Raw genomic sequence first — 22037 nt, forward strand, 5'->3', positions numbered from 1 at the left:
TCACCCTGCCAATGTTGCCATCATTTAAAGCAATAACGGTATCACTGACCGCCCACGTTAGTGTCTTCATTCCACAAAAATGTTTCTTGATAAGTGACTCCATATAAGATTGCTGAACGACTCATTGGGATAGTGAGTCTGACCATGCAGATACTTCTTCAGTAATTCAGGACTAGCCAAGTGTGTGTAAATAGTTTTTACGATACCCATAACTGCTGCTGGGATGGAATGTTTATGGCTGTATGAACTGTTTGACTACTGGGCATTGGGGTAATTGCACCATGTATCAGGTCCAGGAGGGCAAAAGTGGTGTACTGGTTTTTCATCAGTTGACAGTCTGTGGAAGAAAGTAGCCCACATTGCCTGCTACATTTTCATTTAATCCTCAGTATTATTTCTTATGGCCATCCCATAATACTGCTGTATTCATCATTCATTTTGTCTGTCAGCCTGCCTCTTATGGTCTTACCATCAGAAAGTTTCTTGACTCTCAAACTTTGTTTCCACTTTCTCAACCTGGTGCCCATCCTCTTCTGGACATGACATTTATAAAACAGCAATCCACTGTCTTCTATGTAAAAAATTACAGATGTTATTAGATCTTGGAGTAATGCACGTAAAAATTTTAACGTTTTCAACCGGTGTAGATCATATCTAAAAAACTAAAATAGAATACTTCCTATGTGAGTTTATAAGTAGGAAAATTGCTAATTTTATAATGAGACAAAAATCCGAAAATGTGAAAAACATTTTTGCTGTTCTAACTCTCCTTCAGTTGGGTCGTTATGTCGTAATTACGGAAACTTACTGTGTGAAATTTTCTACAGAATGTTTCCTCAACAATGGGAAATCAACAGAAATTACAAGTTGTCATCACATCTTGTATACCGTAAAAAATTAACCATGTTAGCCTTGTAAACTCATTTTCATTAAAGACACAACACCTTGAATGACTGGAGATATGACCGTCACATTTACAGGTCGTGTACATTAGTATGATCTGCAGAAATGATTAGCATTTCACTCACCTCGGTTCAGCATATGTCCTGTTGCCTAGTTGCCATAGGGTCTGTCATGGGCCCTGATAACTTGTTCCATGCCAGATGGCATCGACGCGTATAAGGCGCGACTGGCGTCCTGTGGTATAGCTATCCATGCAGCATTCACTTGGTTCCTAAATTCATCTGTGGTAGTTGGCACTGGGTCACATCGCCGCGTCCGTTGTTTCGCCATATCTCTCACATTTTCGATTGGCGGTAAGTCTGGTGATATGACGGGTCAGAGAAAAAGGCTGAAATCCTGTGACACCAAGAAAGCACGTGTTCGTGCAGCAGCATGTGACTGTGCATTGTCTTGCTGAAAAATAGCGTCTGGGGTGTTGTGCTACGGGTTGCAAAATATCATTCACGTAGATCACACTGGTCACAGTGCCGTGGACACTTACCGCCAATGATTTGAGGTCGTACCATGCACTCAGAACCATAAGGCTTTGAGTTGGCACTGTATATCTTGTGCGATTGTAGACACTGTGATACCGTTTCCCCTGTCTGCTGGGAAATAAATACGGCATTCATTTTCAAACAAAAAGAACCTCGATTCGTCCAAAAACGCTATCTGATGCCATTCTTGTCCCCAGTGACATCGTTCCATACACCATTGCTGTCTTGCGCGTTTCTACAAATAAGCCAAAGGTAGGCGGAGAAGTGGACGACGCGCACGTAACCCACGCCTTAATAAACGGCGATAGACTGTCACCACTGATAATAGACGATGTGCTACACTGTTCCACTGTTGCTCCAGAACCAAGAAGGACGCAGATCTGCCCTGCAATCCCATTCGGATGAGACTTTGATCATCTCGGGTGGTGGTCTGAGTGGTGCGACATGACCCATCTCGTCGTGTTCTACGACCTACCGTGAACCATTCTTCACACTCCCGTTCCATTGTCGAAACACTTCGTCCCAGACGAGCACCAGTTTCCCGGATGGATGTCTCACATTCTCTTGTGCCAACAATGCGCCTTCTTTCAAACTCACTCACATGTCGGTACGGTTCGCACGTATGTCTGCGAGGCATCCTGCACACCTGCTCAAGTCACACTGATCCATTACCTTGCGACAACGAGAGCCGCAGGCACATCTTACCGGTAGGTGAAATGTATCAAAGCGATATCGACGTTGTCCTTGAACCCTCGAGCCGATATGGTTCAAATGCTAATCATTTCTGCAGAAAATACTGATGTACATGTCCTGTGAATATGGACGTCCTATATCTAATCGTTCAAGATGTCCTGTTTTTTCTGAACATGAGTGTATTTCCTTTATCTAACAATCGTTAATTCACCATAATGTTGAATACTGCTAACGTCCCACATTTGTTGTTGTTGTTGCGGTCATCACTCCACAACTGGCTTGATGCAAATTTCCATGCTACTCTATCCTGTGCAACATTCTTCATTTCCAAGTAACAACTGCACACTACATCCTTCTGAATCTGCTTGGTGTATTCATCTCTTAGCCTCCTTCTACGATTTTTACCCTCCACGCTGTCCTCCAGTACTAAATTTGTGATCCCTTGATGACTCAGAACATCTCTTACCAACTAATCCCTTCTTCTAGACAAGTTGTGCCACAAATTCCTCTTCTCCCCAGTTCTGTTCAGCACCCCCTCATTAGTTACATGATCTACCCATCCAATCTTCAACATTCTTCTGTAGCACCACATTTCGAAAGCTTCTATTCTCTTCGCGTCTAAACTATTTATCGCTCACGTTTCACATCCATACGTGGCTACATTCCATACAAATGCTTTCAGAAACGACTTCCTGACACTTAAATCTATACTCGATGTTAACAAATTTCACTTCCTCAGAAACGCTTTCCTTGCCATTGCCAGTCTACATTTTATATCCTCTCTACTTCGACCATAATCATTTATTTTGTTCCTCAAATATCAAAACCTGTCTCCCACATTAAGTGTCTCATTTCCTAATCTATTTCCCTCACCATCACTTGATTTAGTTAGAATACATTCCATTATCCTCGTTTTGCTTTTGTTGATGTTCATCTTTTTCAAGATACGATCCTTTCCGTTCATCTGCTCTTCCAGGTCGTTTGCTGTCTCTGACAGAATTACAGTGTCACCGGCGAACCTCAAAGTTTTTATTTCTTCTCCATGAATTTTAATACTTACTCCAAATTTTTCTTTTGTTTCATTTCCGGCTTGCTCAATGTATAAATTGAATAAAATCGGGGACAGACTACAACCCTGTCTTACTCCCTTCCCAACCAGTGCTTCCCTTTCATGTCCCTCGACTCTTATGACAGCCATCTCGTTTCTGTACAAATTGTAAATAGCCTTGCGCTACCTGTATTTGACCCCTGCCACCTTCAGAATTTGAAAGAGAGTATTCCAATCAACGTTGTCGTAAGCTTTGTCTCAGTCTACAAATGCTAGTAACGTAGGTTTGCCTTTCCTTAATCTATCTTCTAAGGTAAGTCGTAGGGTCAGTATTGCCACACGTGTTCCAACATTTCTACGGAACCCAAACTGGTCGTCCTCAAGGTCGGCTTCTACCGGTTTTTCCATTCGTCTGTAATGTATTAGTGTCAGTATTTTGCGACCGTGACTTATTAAACTGATTGTTGGGTCATTTTCACACCTCTCAACACCTGCTTGCTTTGATATTGGAATTATTATATCCTTCTTGAAGGCTGAGGGTGTTTCGCCTGTCTCATACATCTTGCTTACCAAACGGCAGAGTTTTGTCAGGACTGGCTCTCCCAAAGCTATCAGTAGTTCTAATGGAATGTTCTCTACTCCCGAGGCCTTGTTTCGAGTTAGATCTTTCAGTGCTCTGTCAAATTCTTCACTCAGTAGTATATCTCTCATTTCATCTTCACCTACGTCCTCTTCCGTTTCCATAATGATATCCTCAAGAACATCGCCCTTGTATAGACCCTCTATGTACTCCTTCCACCTTTCTGCTTTCCCTTCTTTGCTTAGAACGTGTATTCCATCTGAGCTCTTGATATTCATACAAGTGGTTCTCTTTCCTCCAAAGGTCTCTTTAATTTTCCTGTAGGCAGTATTCATCTTACTCCTAGTGATATATGCCTCTACATTTTTCCTCTAGCCATCCCTGCTTAGCCATTTTGCACTTCCTGTCGATCTCATTTTTGAGACGTTTGTATTCATTTTTACCTGCTTCATTCACTGCGTTTTTATATTTTCTCCTTTCATCAATTAAATTTAGTATCTCTTTTGTTATTCAAGGATTTCTACTAGCCCTTGTCTTTCTACCTATTTTATTCTCCGCTGCCTTCACTATTTCATCTCTCAAAGCTACTGTTACGGCAGATGGCCACTTGTTACGCCTTCTGGCACCACTTGGAATGGCTTCTGCAGTACTTTTTAGCAGGAGACACGGTGGCTGCGCCAAAGACTGAGATGGCCTGAGTTTTACAATTATTTATTGAACTTTCTTTACAATTTCTCCCTCGTCCTCGCTGCCCAGCCCTGCAGATCCCTCCGCCTGGCTGCTGCTGTGTCGATTCTCCGCCAATGCGCGCAACGCACGCCGCTGATCGCACTCGGAGCCTCAGGCCATCAGTGCTCCGCTGAAGCCAGGATGCCCTGTGGTTGAGATGAACTCGTCGCCGATCACCCATGGAGCCGTGAGGTCAGCTGCCGACGCCTGCTGCACCGGCGGCTGGGAAGCCGTCAGTCGCAATGTCAGTGGGGTCCCGTCATGGACGAACCACGCGCCATGGCCTGGTTGACATGAAGTCCGGGCGTCAGTTCCCGGCGGCGCCTGTGACCAAGACTGCGCTGGGACCGGTCCTGCTGGAATCTCTCGCTGTAGTTTGTCAGCCATGGTGCCGACTGAACGTGGGCCGACCTCCAGAGCTGAAGTTGACATCTGGCGGCGAACAGATGACTCCAGCGAGCTGTAACAGATTTCCGGAATCTTCACCTACGGAGATTGAACATTCGGACACGGGCCACGTCCGTCCTCAGATCCGTGCTGCTTCCTAATGGCTTCTGTCCGTTGCTGCCTGCGCTCCACTATTTATATCCGGCAGGAGGACGTTTTCTACCCTCGGTGGCAGCTTCTTGTTATTTCTCCCGCAGGATATTGCAGTAAACTTAGCGTGCTAGCCTCACTTCCTTTACTCAGCACTCTCCAGGCTTCGCTCGGTGCTCGGTCTGCATGCATCCTTGCGTCAGCCGGTTGGTAGACTGAAACTGTCAGCAAGGCTATCTGTGCCGCACCTACTTCGCAATGCCGTGATCGCCGGCTGCCTCTGTTTTGCCATTCTCCACTGCGTGAAGCAACGCTTACTACATGTGGCCGCAACGCTACCCTTTCTTCTTCTACTGTATTTATTTCCCGTGTTAATGTCAATCGTTCACTAATGCTCTCTCTGAAACTCTCTACAACCTCTGGTTCTTTCAGTTTATCCAGGTACCATCTCCTTAAAATCCCACCTTTTGTCAAATTCTTCAATTTTAATCTACAGTTCATAACCAACAGATTGTGGTCAGAACCAACATCTGCCCCAGGAAATGTGTTACAATTGAAAACCTGGTTCCTAAATCTCTGCCTTACCATTATATAATCTATCTGATACCTTCCAGTGTCTCCAGGCCTCTTCCACATATACAACATTCTTTCATGATTCTGAAACCAAGTGTTAGCTATGATTAAGCTATGCTCTGTGCAAACTTCTACCAAGCGGCTTCCTCTTTCATCCCTTATCACCATTCCATATTCACCTACTACGTCTCCTTCTCTTCCTTTTCCTACTATCGAATTCCAGTCCCCCATGACTACTAAATTTTCGTCTCCCTTCACTATCTGAATAATTTCTTTTATCTCATCATACATTTCTTCAATTTCTTCGTCCTCTGCGGAGCTAGTTGGCTTATAAACTTGTACTACTGTGGTAGGTGTGGGCTTCGTGTCTATCTTGGCTACAATAATGCGTTCACTATGCTGTTAGTAGGATCTTAGCGGGGCTCCTATTTCTTATTCATTATTAAACGTACTCCTGCATTACCACCATTTGATTTTGTATTTATAACCCATACTCACCTGACCAGAAGCCTTGTTCCTCCTGCCACCGAACTTCACTAATTTCCACTGTATCTAACTGTATGTGTTTCATATTTTACAACCTATCTTTTTAAATTTTCTAACCTACCTGCCCGATTATAGGACCGATCCGTAGAATGCCAGTTCTGTTCCTCCTGACAATGACGTCCTCCGAGTCCCACATTTATCAATCTAATAAGTGCTGAATACTGTACTTCTTAAAATTTTAAGAGGAACGGAGACAGTATCATTGTTTTACACTGAAATTTAGTTATTAGCTATGTGAGACACAAACAGATATCAGACTGTGAAGTCATAAATCTCTATCTACGTCTGTATCTAAATCTGTACTCCGAAAGCTACCTTAAGGTGTCTGGTGGAGAATATGGTTGGTACTTCTGTCACTTTCCCCTTTCCTGTTCCAGTTGCAAATGGTTTAGGAGAATAAGCCTTCATGAGGACCCGAATCTCTAAAAACTTACCTCCATCGCCTTTTCACGAGTTATACCTAGAAGGAAGCAATATATTTCTTGACTCTTATAGCAACTTAGGCACACGGAACTTTAGTAGTAAACCACACCATGATGCACAACACCTCTTTTACAGCCTCATCCACTGGAGTTGGTGTTCATCTCCGTTACGCTTTCGTACTTACTAAATAACTCTGTAGCGAAAGTCGCTGCTCTTTCTTAGCTCTTCTCTATTTCCTGTATCAATCCTTTGTGGTACGGATCTCATACTGACGAATAATATTCAAATATTTTCCAAATGTGGCTTTTGTCAGCTACCTTCTTTGTTGGTGGACTACATGTTTTTAGGATTCTTCCAATGAATCTCAGTCTGGCATCTGCCTTTACTGCGATTATTTTTGTGTGGTCGTTTCACTGTAAATCGCTCTTTATGTATACAACTACATATTTTATGAAAGTAGCTGCCTCCAGTGATTATTCTGGACTCGTGAAACCTAGAATAATGAGTCTTTCTGTCTATGCATACGCAGTACGTCACGTTTGTTTATGTTGAGGGTGAATTGACACTCTCTGCAGCAAGTTTCTATCATTTGTAGCTCTTTCTGAATTTCGCTACAATTATCTACCGTTGCAACTTCTCTGTATATAGCAGCATCAACCGCGAAAAGCCTAATGGAGCTTCCGATGTTGTCTTCTTTGTCATTTACATATGTTGTAAAAGTAATGGTTCTTTAATAGTCCCTCGGCGTACGCCGGAAGATACTTTTACGTCTCATGACTTGTCTCCATTGAGGTTGACTCGGTGTGTTCTGTTTGCTAGAAACTCTTCGGTCTAATCACCCAGCTGCTCTGATATTCCGTACGCTTGTATTATCATCAAGAGGTGGCAGTTTACAACTGTATCGAATGCCTTAACGGAAGTGAAGGATCACAATATGAACCTGGGAGCAGGTATCGAGTGCTTCCTGGATTTCGTGGACGAACAGAGACAGCTGGATTTCACACGATTGTCGTTTACGGAATCCATGTTGATTACTGTAGAGGAGATTTTCGTTCTCCAGAAAAGTCACAATATTCCAAAATTGTCCAACAGACTGACGTCAGAAATATAGTCCCATAGATTATTTCCTCTGATTGACGACTCTCCTTCTAAGCGGCAATTGCCTGCGCCTTTTTTCTAATCGTCAGGAACACTTCTTTTCTGCAGAGACCTATGGTAGACTAGAGGAGAAAGTTCTTTCACGTTCTCCATGTAGACTCTTATTGATATCCCATTACGTCTAGTGGCCTTTCCCCTCTCGAGTGATTTCAGTTATGATGCTGCATGATTTATATCGATATTACCATATTGTCGTTCACGCGACGGCTTAAAGGAAACATATCAGTACGATCAAGTCAATGGAATGTCTCAAATGTTCAAATGTGTGTGAATTCCTAAGGGACCAAAATGCTGAGGTCATCGGTCCCTTGACTTACACACTGTTTAAACAAACTTAAACTAACTTATGCTAAGAACAACACACGCATCCATGCCCGAGGGAGGCTTTTTTAACACCGATCGAGGTAGCACAATGCTTAGCACAGTGGACTTGATTTGGTAGGACAACGGTTCAAATGCGCGTCTGCCGATCCAGATTTACTTATTTGTGATTTCCCTAAATGTACCTGGACAAATGTCGGAATGGTTCCTTTAGAAAGGGCACGGACGGTTTTCTTTCCCATCCTGAAGAAATCAATCCGCGCTTGTACCCCGTCTCTAATGACCTCGTTGTCGACGGGTTATAAAATCTTAATCTTACTTTTCTTTTCCTTCCATTTTTAGGTATGGCACATGTCAGCAAGGCATCTACTTCTTTCACGATACTATACATGCAAGCCACTGTAGCAGCATGGATAATAATAAGGATTTAAGCGATGAGAACCACTATAATGAGTTGCTTGTTTTGCAAAAATATATCGTAATACTCACACTGTCATGACACATTCGAGGATATCCGCATCAGCGCACGCTTTAATCTGATAAGTCAATCACATTTCGGATATCTGCAGATACAGTACATCGAACAATATGTGCTTCTTCGCAAGCTATCTGAGACTAAAATAAAAGTTTTGTAATATGTGTAAACCTTTACCAGTGGAAGTAAATGACAGTCTCTCATTTGCAAAATGGTTAAAATGGCTCTGAGCACTATGGGACTTAACATCTATGGTCATCAGTCCCCTAGAACTTGGAACTACTTAAACCTAACTAACCTAAGGACAGCACACAACACTCTCATTTGCAGCAAAGACCTTTGTTTCAGTGACTGCATATATTGTATTGCAGTACCTGAAGTTAGGATCAAAATTTTACGTGCGTATAACGTCTGCTCTACGACTGAGAGCGGTTCACACAATTTCTAGATGTCCATTGCGCAATAGTGTTTAAAAGGAGCCGTGGCATCGCTGACGATTTACTAGTAAATTTTCAGTGTTGTCGCTTCTATAACGTTGAATTCGGTGGTACTTAGTAATTTATTTATTTATTTGTTTGTTTAATGCTGTGTGAATCGTTTGATACAGAGATAGCAGCGGGAAATACTGCGTTCGAGACCACAAAGTGGAATTCGCAATCGGTAGAGGTACTGCAAACATAAACAGACTGTAAGAACAGTAGCGTGTGTGGAGTTATACATGAAGACTGTGGTCAAAGTGCTTCTAGTTACCCGTAACGGATCGTTTGATGGCAGCGCATACGTAGGCAGTGAAGGCGGGTCGACAAAGGGCTCGCTATTCTGGCCGACGGCGACGCTTCGCTTTGCATCGGCAGCAGCTGGACGGCGTCCAGCGGACTCTGTGTATAATACTGTATGAACAAGCAGCAGTTCCAGTTGTGTTTGCGTTTTTTTGATCGGTAACCGTTGTCGGTCATTTAGTACCAGCTTCTTTCATAAATCACAGAACTGCGCTGCACGCACCGCAGGTCACCTGTTTACATCACAGACGTTCAATCGCGAGTCGTCTGTTTCTCACAGTACAAGGTATCCTTGCCACAAGCGATCTACAGCAGGTCTCTCCAGTGTGAGCAAAGGGCTTTTAACTGCTTTAGTCAATTACAGTACAACGGGGCAAAACTTAATTCTGTTTCTGCCGAGTCTTCGCGAGACCAACATACATCTTTAATCGCTGGCTGAAGTAGAGCAGTAAGCTGTAGCAAGTAGTTCAAATGGTTCAAATGGCTCTGAGCACTATGGGAGTTAACTTCTAAGGTCATCAGTACCGTAGAACTTAGAACTATTTAAACCTAACTGATCTAACGACAACACACATATCCATGTCCGATGCAGGATTCGAACCTGCGACCGTAGCGGTCGCGCGGTTCCAGACTGTAGCGCCTAGAACCACTCGGCCACCTCGGCCGGCCTCTAGCAAGTAGTCTTGCAGACAGTGTATCTTGTGTGAATTTAAGGTCGTTTGAGTTGTAAGCAGTGAAAATTTGGTAATATCGCAGCCTATCTTACATTTGCGTTCATTTAATTAGGAATTAGGTGTTAACATTTCTGTTAGTAGAATGAAATTCTCACTCTAAAGCGGAGTGTGCGCTGATATGAAACTTCCTGGCGGATTAAAACTGTGTGCCGGACAAAGACTCGAACTCGGGACTTTTGCCTTTCGCGGGCATGTGCTCCACCAACTGAGCTACCCAAGCACGACTCACGCCCCGTCCCCACAGCTTCGCAGAAGAAAAAAAATGGCTCTGAGCACTATGGGACTCAACTGCTGTGGTCATAAGTCCCCTAGAACTTAGAACTACTTAAACCTAACTAACCTAAGGACATCACACACATCCATGCCCAAGGCAGGATTCGAACCTGCGACAGTAGCGGTCGTGCGGTTCCAGACTGTAGCGCCTTTAACCGCTCGGCCACTTCGGCCGGCTTCGCAGAAGAGCTTCTGTGAAGTTTGGAAGGTAGGAGGCGAGGTACTAGCGGATTTAAAGCTGTGAGGACGGGGCGTGAGTCGTGCTTGGGTAGCTCAGTTGGTAGAGCACTTGCCCGCGAAAGGCAAAGGTCCCGACTTTGATTCTCGGTCCGGCACACAGTTTTAATCCGCCAGGAAGTTTCAGTTCTGTTAGTTTTTATGTGCAAATCTCACATGCAGATTATTTTTTCAATGTTCGCATTCCGTTGACTCAGGACACGTGTCAATTTTAATCCGTCTCCAGATTAGATATAAGTCATTTCAAATGAGTTAAGAGTAAGGATTTATACTCATTCCTAAATTTCGGGGGTTTACAGCGTTTCTTTGAGAACCTGACATGTTGTTTCAGGAGCGCCGATAATCATCGGGCGATACTTCCACTGATAAAATAAGATAAGGACTCCCGGTGATAAAATAAGAGTATCATGTTATATCTGAGGCAGTCGTGCGACGTACATTCAAAGTGACACACCTCCCCCGGGGATTCCCCGACTCCACGCCTCCCCTTCCGCCGCCCCATTCCTCTCTGGGCCAACGAGATTCAGGCTCTCTCTTCCCGCCATCCCGCTTATATTATTATGGCAAATGCGTGGCCTTCGTCATTCGAGTTCTGTTGTCCATAGTGAGAGGATCTGGTTTGTTGGGATTCGGGTTTGTTACAAAAAGAGTAATAATAACGAATTAAATCTAATATTATTCTAATTACGTGAGGTCACCATTCGAGGTATGCACGCCGTAGTGAGAAGACTGGCAGCATCAGAGTTATCCTACCTAAAAAATGAAAGTGAGTATTACCATAACTCCTCAACATTACTGTATGTGTAAACTAATAATTTATGCCTAAGGTTCAAATGGTTCAAATGCCTCTGAGTACTATGGGACTTAACTTCTAAGGTCATCAGTCCCCTAGAACTTAGAACTACCTAAACCTAACTAACCTAAGGACGTCACACACATCCATGCCCGAGGCAGGATTCGAACCTGCGACCGTAGCGGTCGCGCGGTTCCAGACTGTAGCGCCTAGAACCGCTCGGTTACCTCGGCCAGCTATGCCTAAGGGACCAAACTACTTAGACCATCGATCCCTAGACTTACACACTACTTAAACTAACTTATGCTAAGAATAGCACACACACACCCCTGCCTGAGGGAGGACACGAACCTCCGGCGGGAGGGGCCGAACAGTCCGTGACATGATGCCTCAAACCGCGCGGCCACTCCGCGCGGCTGACGTAATATTCTTTGACATTAGAAGTGTGTTTAAACTGTTGACATTGTAATAAATTTTGCAGAAATGTTAAAAATGGTTTGTTCAACGACTCCTGTAGGTGAATTGTGTGTTACCCTATTTCAAAACGACAGCCATTACAACGTAAATAAATTGTCCAAAATAGCCATCTTCAACTTTTGTAACTTTATTAATACAATTTATTAAGAGCAAAGCAGCTGGAATTTTCTGCATATTCTGATAAGTAGCTGCTAATATCAACGTCATTTAAGAGGTAAGACACTTGCACATTACAGTGTGTGGCTGTACTGATATAAGTTAATGACGTCATGTCATGTACTACAAAACGATGATTAATGTTATAGTAATTTATTACGTAAGATACTTAGATATTAGTGTGTGTCACTGAATTACAATAACTTTATGAAGTCGTGGAATATTGTGCAAAAAGGTGGAAAAGTTTCAAAAAAATTTCTAGTAAATTAGAAAAATCCAACACATTCATTTCAAAACATGATATTGTTAGAGATTTGATTCTTACGAGTTATTACATGTTTTTTATTTCAGATTCTGCAAAATGGAGGAAGCTGTTAGTCCATCCACTACTGATCGTACATTCTGCAACAACACTGACGAATGATCACATCCTTGCATTACCATCCACCGGTACGGTTGACGGTTGACGAAAGAGACTGCCATAATATGAAACACACTGCCACACCCCTGCCACCCATGAAAAACATCCCCCTTCACCCCACCCCCCCTCCCCGATGTCAATGTTTGGACCACGTCACTCTTGTTTTGTTAACCATAACGAGAGGAAGGAAGCATCAGCAACAGCAGGGTTTAGGCAGTGTTCTCAGAGAGAGTAAAAGGCTAAGAAGGAATGTATTAACAATTAAGCTACCACAACACAACATTTAAACAAAAAACAACTCATGTTACATAGTAAATCAACGCCACCCCTACATTATCAGTGTGCGTGATGACACAGTGTGCGTTAAAATCAGGTACTTTCTTCTATCGGCAGAATTGCTATGATTTAACTACGTCATGGCGTTTTCTGTAAACACTAAGAAGCATGACCCCCAACCAGAATTCCAAAACACGTAAAAAGAAACCAGACATTACAATAATTAATAAATTCCGAAATGCATGAAACGCACTTGCTATGTACCAAGGCAATATTCTACCTGCGTCATCGGTGAGTATGTGTGACGTTACTGTAAGAGTGCCCACAGGAGACTGATAACAACGAAAGTTCGCATGTACGACATTCCAAAATTCACACTGTAAAAACATTTACCCCCACGATTGGAATAAAAAATTCCGTTGCTAAGCACCAACTCTCATAAGCAGTGTGTGACGTCACTGGATGAGTAGTAAACAACTATGGAAAAATTCGCTATAAGTACTGTGTAAGCAATTACCACCACCAAAATTTAAAAAAAATGACGTTATGGAACGCTAAGACAATAACATCAATGTAAGATTGGTATGGGCAGACTTGTAAATAAGGAGTGAAAATCCGAAGTATGTACGAGTCCACACCACCCAGATGTCACACTGCAGTGACCACGGTGCACCATTTCCACACGCTAAGCCATTGAGACTCCGTTGTGACTGGCACCTCTGCTGAGCCTACCACAGCACGATAAATGCGAGACAGTAGGCAGCTGTAGAGAGCTGCAGCGTTCACGTGGAGTCTCTCGATTAGCCAACACGACTCAAAACACAGAGCTCATAAGTCATTGATGCCCTTACATATGATGCTCAAGCATTCTATACCTGACAGAAGGGCTATCATCGATCCGTGTCTCTCCAGCTATTGGCCGAATCTCCTCACCATGTCCCTGCCCACACTCTGCAGGTTGAACGATATAGATGCATTCCTAAACCCCTACGCAGTATGCCGGCCCCGGTGGCCGTACGGTTCTAGGCGCTCCAGTCCTGAGCCGCGCTGTTGCTACGGTCGCAGGTTCGAATCCTGCCTCGGGTATGGGTGTATGTGATGTCCTTAGGTTAGTTAGGTTTAAGTAGTTCTAAGTTCTAGGGGACTGATGACCACAGCAGTTGAGTCCCATGTGCTCAGAGCCATTTGAACCCTACGTAGTATGTAGGAGCCACCGAATGAAGCAGCCATAATAGTGCAAGAAGGCTGCATACTGTCAGAGCAGCCAGAACACACAGCATGCAGGTAATCTAAACATGTCTTGTTACAAGTCTCATAAATATCGACATTGTTACCAGTAATGAGGCGTTATTAAAATTATTACACCAGAAAAGCATCACTGTATTATTCCTTAGTTGATTTCCTATGTTTTCTGCTAGATAAGAGCATCTGGGATATTAATTTTACATCTTATTTCCTGCAGAACACTAGCGTAAAAGCCTCGTACATCTTTCTGGGTATACAATGGCAGCTTTTCCACTCCATACTAGTTGTGTCCTGGTGACAGCCTCACCACCTTGATGGGATCATTAAATGTGCTGTTTGTTTGTATTTTCAGTGGTAAGGTACAATTGCTGTATCACATACCATCCTGCAAGATGTTTCCACATGTTGATTTCTGCTGTCCATTGTCCAACCGTGTTACTTACGAAGAAAAACGAAAGGCCAGAATAAATAAAAAGATTTTAAGGTTATGAGAAAAAATGAATTTAAAGCGGTAATTCATTAGTTAATATACAGAGAGGCTCAAAATAGTGTACTTCGATATCCATTTAATCGGTATATATATTCAGATATATTAAAAATTGAAAGAATACTAAATCTCCACTGCATAGCAAAGTACTTAGATACATACATGTAAGCCTCCCTGCTCGATCTCTATTCTCCTTATACAGTACCCCCATCTACATATACATGATGGTCCATTGGTCGTGACCGGGCCAAATATCTCACGAAATAAGCGTCAAACGAAAAAACTACCAAGAACGAAGCTTGTCTAGCTTGAAGGGGGAAACCAGATGGCGCTATGGTTGGCCCGCTAGATGGCGCTGCCATAGGTCAAACGGATCTCAACTGCGTTATTTTTTTTTTTAATAGGAACCCTCATTTTTATTACATATTCGTTGGACCACTTTTTTCGCTTTGTGATAGATGGCGGTGTAATACTCACAAACATATGGCTCACAATTTTAGACGAACAGTTGGCAACAGGTAGGTTTTTCAAATTAAAATACAGAATTTTATTTTGGTTATTCCAATGTGACACATCTATCTTTGTGAACTTACCATTTCTGAGAACGCATGCTGTTACAGCGTGATTACCTGTAAATACCACATTAATGCAATAAATGCTCAAAATTATGTCCGTCAACCTCAATGCGCTGACGCATGTTGCCAGGAGTTGTCGGTGGATCACGGTAGCAAATATCCGTCAAATTTCCCTACAGAACGAAATCCGGGGACGTCAGATCCGGTGAACGTGCGGGCCATGGTGTGGTGCTTCGACGACCAATCCACCTGTCATGAAATATGCTATTCAATACCGCTTCAACCACACGCGAGCTATGTGCCGGACATCCATCATGTTGGACGTACATTTCCATTCTGTCATGCAGTGAAACATCTTGTAGTAACATCGGTAGATCATTACGTAGGAAATCAGCACACATTGCACCATTTAGATTGCCATCAATAAAATGTGGGCTAATTACCATTCCTCCCATAATTCCGCACCATACATTAACCCAAGGTCGCCGATGGTCCACTTGTCGCAGCCATCGTGGATTTTCCGTTGCCCAATAGTGCATATTATGCCGGTTTACGTTACCGCTGTTGGTGAATGACGTATCGTCGCTAAATACACTCCTGGAAATTGAAATAAGAACACCGTGAATTCATTGTCCCAGGAAGGGGAAACTTTATTGACACATTCCTGGGGTCAGATACATCACATGATCTCACTGACAGAACCACAGGCACATAGGCACAGGCAACAGAGCATGCACAATGTCGGCACTAGTACAGTGTATATCCACCTTTCGCAGCAATTCAGGCTGCTATTCTCCCATGGAGACGATCGTAGAGATGCTGGATGTAGTCCTGTGGAACGGCTTGCCATGCCATTTCCACCTGGCGCCTCAGTTGGACCAGCGTTCGTGCTGGACGTGCAGACCGCGTGAGACGACGCTTCATCCAGTCCCAAACATGCTCAATGGGGGACAGATCCGGAGATCTTGCTGGCCAGGGTAGTTGACTTACACCTTCTAGAGCACGTTGGGTGGCACGGGATACATGCGGACGTGCATTGTCCTGTTGGAACAGCAAGTTCCCTTGCCGGTCTAGGAATGGTAGAACGATGGGTTCGATGACGGTTTGGATGTACCGTGCACTATTCAGTGTCCCCTCGACGATCACCAGTGGTGTACGGCCAGTGTAGGAGATCGCTCCCCACACCATGATGCCGGGTGTTGGCCCTGTGTGCCTCGGTCGTATGCAGTCCTGATTGTTGCGCTCACCTGCACGGCGCCAAACACGCATACGACCATCATTGGCACCAAGGCAGAAGCGACTCTCATCGCTGAAGACGACACGTCTCCATTCGTCCCTCCATTCACGCCTGTCGCGACACCACTGGAGGCGGGCTGCACGATGTTGGGGCGTGAGCGGAAGACGGCCTAACGGTGTGCGGGACCGTAGCCCAGCTTCATGGAGACGGTTGCGAATGGTCCTCGCCGATACCCCAGGAGCAACAGTGTCCCTAATTTGCTGGGAAATGGCGGTGCGGTCCCCTACGGCACTGCGTAGGATCCTACGGTCTTGGCGTGCATCCGTGCGTCGCTGCGGTCCGGTCCCAGGTCGACGGGCACGTGCACCTTCCGCCGACCACTGGCGACAACATCGATGTACTGTGGAGACCTCACGCCCCACGTGTTGAGCAATTCGGCGGTACGTCCACCCGGCCTCCCGCATGCCCACTATACGCCCTCGCTCAAAGTCCGTCAACTGCACATACGGTTCACGCCCACGCTGTCGCGGCATGCTACCAGTGTTAAAGACTGCGATGGAGCTCCGTATGCCACGGCAAACTGGCTGACACTGACGGCGGCGGTGCACAAATGCTGCGCAGCTAGCGCCATTCGACGGCCAACACCGCGGTTCCTGGTGTGTCCGCTGTGCCGTGCGTGTGATCATTGCTTGTACAGCCCTCTCGCAGTGTTCGGAGCAAGTATGGTGGGTCTGACACACCGGTGTCAATGTGTTCTTTTTTCCATTTCCAGGAGTGTAGAACGCGTGCAAAAAATCTGTCGTCGTCCCGTAATTTCTCATGTGCCCAGTGGCAGAACTAAACACGACCTTCAAAGTCGTCGCCATGCAATTCCTGGTGCATAGAAATATGGTACGGGTGCAATCAATGTTGCTGTAGCATTCTCAACACCGACGTTTTTGAGATACCCGATTCTCGCGCAATTTGTCTGCTACTGATGTGCGGATTAGCAGCGACAGCAGCTAAAACACCTACTTGGGCATCATCATTTGCTGCAGGTCGTAGATGACGTTTCACATGTGGCTGAACAGTTCCTGTTTCCTTAAATAACGTAACTATCCGGCGAACGGTACGGACACTTGGATGATATCGTCCAGGATACCAAGCAGCATACATAGCAAACGCCCGGTGGGCATTTTGATCACAACAACCATACATCAACACGATATCTACCTTTTCCACAATTGGTAAACGGTCCATTTTAACACGGGTAATGTATCACGAAGCAAACACCGTCGGCACTGGCGGAATTTTACGTGATACCACGTAAGTATAGGTTTGTGACTATTACAGCGCCATCTATCACAAAGCGAAAAAAGTGCTCCAATTAAAACATTCATATTTCTTTGCGTACGACACGAATATATAATAAAAAATGGGGGTTCCTGTTTAAGAAAACGCAGTTCATATTCGTTTGACCTATGGCAGCGCCATCTAGCGGGCCAACCACAGCGCCATCTGGTTTCGCCCTTCAAGCTAGACGAGTTTCGTTCTTTGTAGTTTTTTCGTTTGAAGTTTATTTCGTGGGATATTTGGCCCGGTCACTCACAATGTACCAACCTATATATATATATATATATATATATATATATATATATATATATATATATATATATATATATATATATATATATATATATATATCATCATCATCAGCCAATTCAATCATTAGATGATGTGGCCTCTTCGAGTCGTGGATTCAGGTAGGCTTTCAGAAGTCTTCTACAAGTGGGACGGTCTTGGGCAGTTCTCTGCCAGGTGTTACCAGCGATCTTCTTGATGTCTTCTTGATGTCTTGATGTCTGGTGGTCTTCCTCTAGGCCTCCGGTGCTCTCTCGGACTCCACTCCAGTACTAGCTTCGTCCATCTGTTGTCTTTTCTTCTTGCAACGTGGCCATCCCACTGCCATTTCAAGGAACCTACTCTCTCTAAGATGTCATTAACCTTCGTCACAGACCGGATGTCATCTGCCCTTTTCCTGTCCTTTCTTGTATAGCCCAGCATTGATCTCTCCATGGCTCTCTGTGCTGTCCTAAGTTTCCCTTTTGTGAATGAGTTCAGTGTCCATGTCTCGCAGCCATACGTCATCACAGGAAGAATGCATTGATCAAATACTGCTTTCTTCAGATTTACTGGCATTTTTGACCTGAATACTATTGAATTCTGCCCAAATGCTTGCCAGCCAAGCTTGATGCGTCGATAGATTTCTGGTCTTATGTCTCCCTTCATATTTATAATCTGGCCAAGGTAGATGTTGTGTCTAGACAAGACAGCCTAGACACAATGAAAGGAAGCCGAAAGGCACGCGCTAAGTTAAAGCTTGATGGCGTGAGGTCTGAAACAGGATACGTAATGAATGCTATAAAGAAAAGTACGTAGCTTCTGGAATACTTAACTTGAATCCATCCTTTTGGTACATCTGGAGATTGTGGCGATACAAGTGACACTCTTTAGATACATACAATGTTACTAATGGGGCCTTGCTAGGTCGTAGCCATGGACTTGGCTGAAGGCTATTCTAACTATCTGCTCGGCAAAGGAGCGAGGCTTCGTCAGTGTAGTCGCTAGCTACGTCGTCCGTACAACTGGGGCGAGTGCTCGTCCGTATCTCGAGACCTGCCTTGTGGTGGCGCTCGGTGTGCGATCACACAGTGGCGACACGCGGGTCCGACATGTACTAATGGACCACGGCCGATTTAAAGCTACCACCTAGCAAGTGTGGTGTCTGGCAGTGACACCACAGTAGACATATTCACTGACCTCTTCTAGTAGACTGTCCTTGACTTTCACATCTCCAGCTGGGACCAATTTGTTGGATATTACTTTTGTTTTGGAAAGGTTCATGTTCAAGCCAACCAGCTGACATTCCGATGCAAGATCTGTAACTAAGTGTGTGTGTGTGTGTGTGTGTGTGTGTGTGTGTATGTGTGTGTGTGTATGTGTGTATAGATAATACACACATAAAACAAGCTACACACTTCAAAAAAAGTTTTGCATGACGTTGGTTCTGAGAGTTCCAGAACCTATACAGAAAATTGGAACAGAGATCAACGTAAACATCATTTCCGCCCTTTTTATTGCTCATGAAAACCACTCATGTCATTTTGTACCACCATACAGCGAGTCCTTCAGAAGTGGTGGTCCAAATTGCTGTACACACCGCCACCTCTAATACTCAGTAGCACGTCGACTTGCATTAATGTATGCCTGTATTCATCGTTTCATACTATCCAAAAGGTCATGAAGGCCATGCTCGTCCAGAATGCCGCACTCCTCAACGGCGATCGGCGTAGATCCCTCAGGGTGGTTGGTCGGTCAAGTCGTCCATAAATAGCCCTTTTCATTCTATCTCAGACATGTTTGATAGGGTTCATGTCTGGAGAAGATGCTGGCCACTTTAGTCTAGCGATGTCGCTATCCTAAAGGAAATCATTCACAAAATGTGTACGACGAATGTCTCACCAATATGCTCCCGATATGGTTGCACTATAGGTCGGAGGGAGGCATTCACGTATCGTACATCCGTCACGGCGCCTTTCATAACCAGCAACGGCGCAAGTCGGGCCCACATAATGCCAGCAGAAAACAGCAGAGAACCACCTCCATGCTGCAATCGGTGGACAGTGTGTCTAAGGCGTTCAACCTGACCGGGTTGCCTCCAAACACGTCTCTAACGATTGTCTGGTTGAAGGCATACGCGACACTCTTCGGTGAAGAGAACGTGATGCCATGCCTGAGCGGTCCATTCGACATGTTGCTGAGCACATCTGTACCGCGCTGCATGATGTCGTGGTTGCAAAGATGGACCTCGTCATGGACGTCGGGAGTGAAGTTGCGCATCATGCAGCCTACTGCGCACAGTTTTAGTCGCAACACGACGTTCCGTGGCTGCACGAAAAGCATTATTCTACATGGTGGCGTTGATGTCAGGGTTCCTCCGAGCAATAATTCGTAGGTAACGGTCATCCACTGCGTAGTAGCCCTTGAGCGGCATAAGCGAGGCATGCCATCAACAGTTCCTGTCTCTCTGTACCTCATTCCTGTCCGAAAAACTCTCGTGGTCGTGAGGTAGCGTTCTCGCTTCCCACGCTCGGGTTCCCGGGTTCGATTCCCGGCGGGGTCAGGGATTTTCTCTGCCTCGTGATGGCTGGGTGTTGTGTGATGTCCTTAGGTTAGTTAGGTTTAAGTAGTTCTAAGTTCTAGGGGACTGATGACCATGGATGTTAAGTCCCATAGTGCTCAGAGCCATTTGAACCATTTTTTTGTCCGAAAAACATCGCTTTGGTTCACTCCGAGACCCCTGGACACTTTCCTTATTGAGAGACCTTCCTGGCACAAAGTAACAATGCAGACGCTATCGAACCACGGTATCGACCGTCTAGGTATGGTTCAACTACGGGCGACTCGAGCCGTGTACCTCCTTCATGGTTGAAAGACTGGAAATGGTCGGCTGTCGGACATCTTCCGTCCAATAAATCCTGTTCGTGCATGGTTGTTTACTTCTTTCGGCATGTTTAGTGACATATCTGAACATTCAAAACGACTGTGTCTGTGATACAATATCCAGCCAACGTCTATTTTAAGGAGTTCTGGGAACCGGGATGATGCAAAACTTTATTGACTCGACTAATGTTTCAACTAGTGCGGGAGGGAACTGACACGATGAATCCTGCAGGTTTGTCCATAAATCCGGAATTGTACGAGACGGTGGAGATCTCTTCTGAATAGCACGTTGAATCCAAGATATGCTCATGACGTTAATGTCAGGAGATTTGTGTGGCAAGCGGAAGTGTTTAAACTCAGAAGAGTATTCCTGCAGCCACTATGTAGCAATTCTGGACGTGTTCGGAGTCTCATTGTACTGCTGGAATTGCCCAGGTCCGTCGTAAGACACAATGAACATGAATGGATGCAGGTGATCAGTGAGGATGCTCACGTACGTGTCACCGGTATCTAGACGTATCAGGGGTCGCATATTACTCCAACTGCACGTGGCCCACACCATTACAGACCCTCCACCAGCTTGAACTGTCCCCCGCTGACATGTAGGGTCCATGGATTCATGAGTTTGTCTCCATAAAACTTACATGTCCATGCGCTCAATAAAATTTGAAACGAGACTCGTCCGACCAGGCAACATGTTTCCAGTAATCAACAGTCCAATGTCTGTGTTGACAGGTCCAGGCGAAGTGTAAAGCTTTGTGTCATGCCGTCATCAAGGGTACACGAGTGTGCCCTCGGCTCCGAAATCCCGTATCGATGATGTTCAAAAGGTTCAAATGGCTCTGAGCACTACGGGACTTAATTTCTGAGGTCATGAGTCCCCTAGAACTTAGAACTAATTAAACCTAACTAACCTGAGGACATCACACACATGCATGCCCGAGGCAGGATTCAAACCTGCGACCCTATCGGTTGCGTGGTTCCAGACTGTAGTGCCTAGAACCGCTCGGCCAGTCCGGCCGGCTCGATGATGTTTCGTGAAATGTTTTGCACGCTAACACTTTTTGATGGCTCAGCACTGAAACCTGCAGGAATTTGCGAAATGGGTGCCCTTCTGTCACCTTGAACAATTCTCTTCATTCGTCGTTGGTTCCGTTGTTGCAGGATCTTATTTCGGCCGCTGCGGTGTCGGGGATTTAAAGTTTCACCAGATTCATGATATTCACGGTACACTCATTAAATGGTCGTACGGGAAAATCCCCACGTCATAGCTTCCTCGGAGATGCTGTGTCGTATCGCTCGTGCGCCGATTATAACACCACGTTGAGACTCACTGAAATCTT

Source organism: Schistocerca serialis, chromosome 3 (assembly GCF_023864345.2).
Source record: "Schistocerca serialis cubense isolate TAMUIC-IGC-003099 chromosome 3, iqSchSeri2.2, whole genome shotgun sequence".
Classification (NCBI taxonomy): domain Eukaryota; kingdom Metazoa; phylum Arthropoda; class Insecta; order Orthoptera; family Acrididae; genus Schistocerca; species Schistocerca serialis.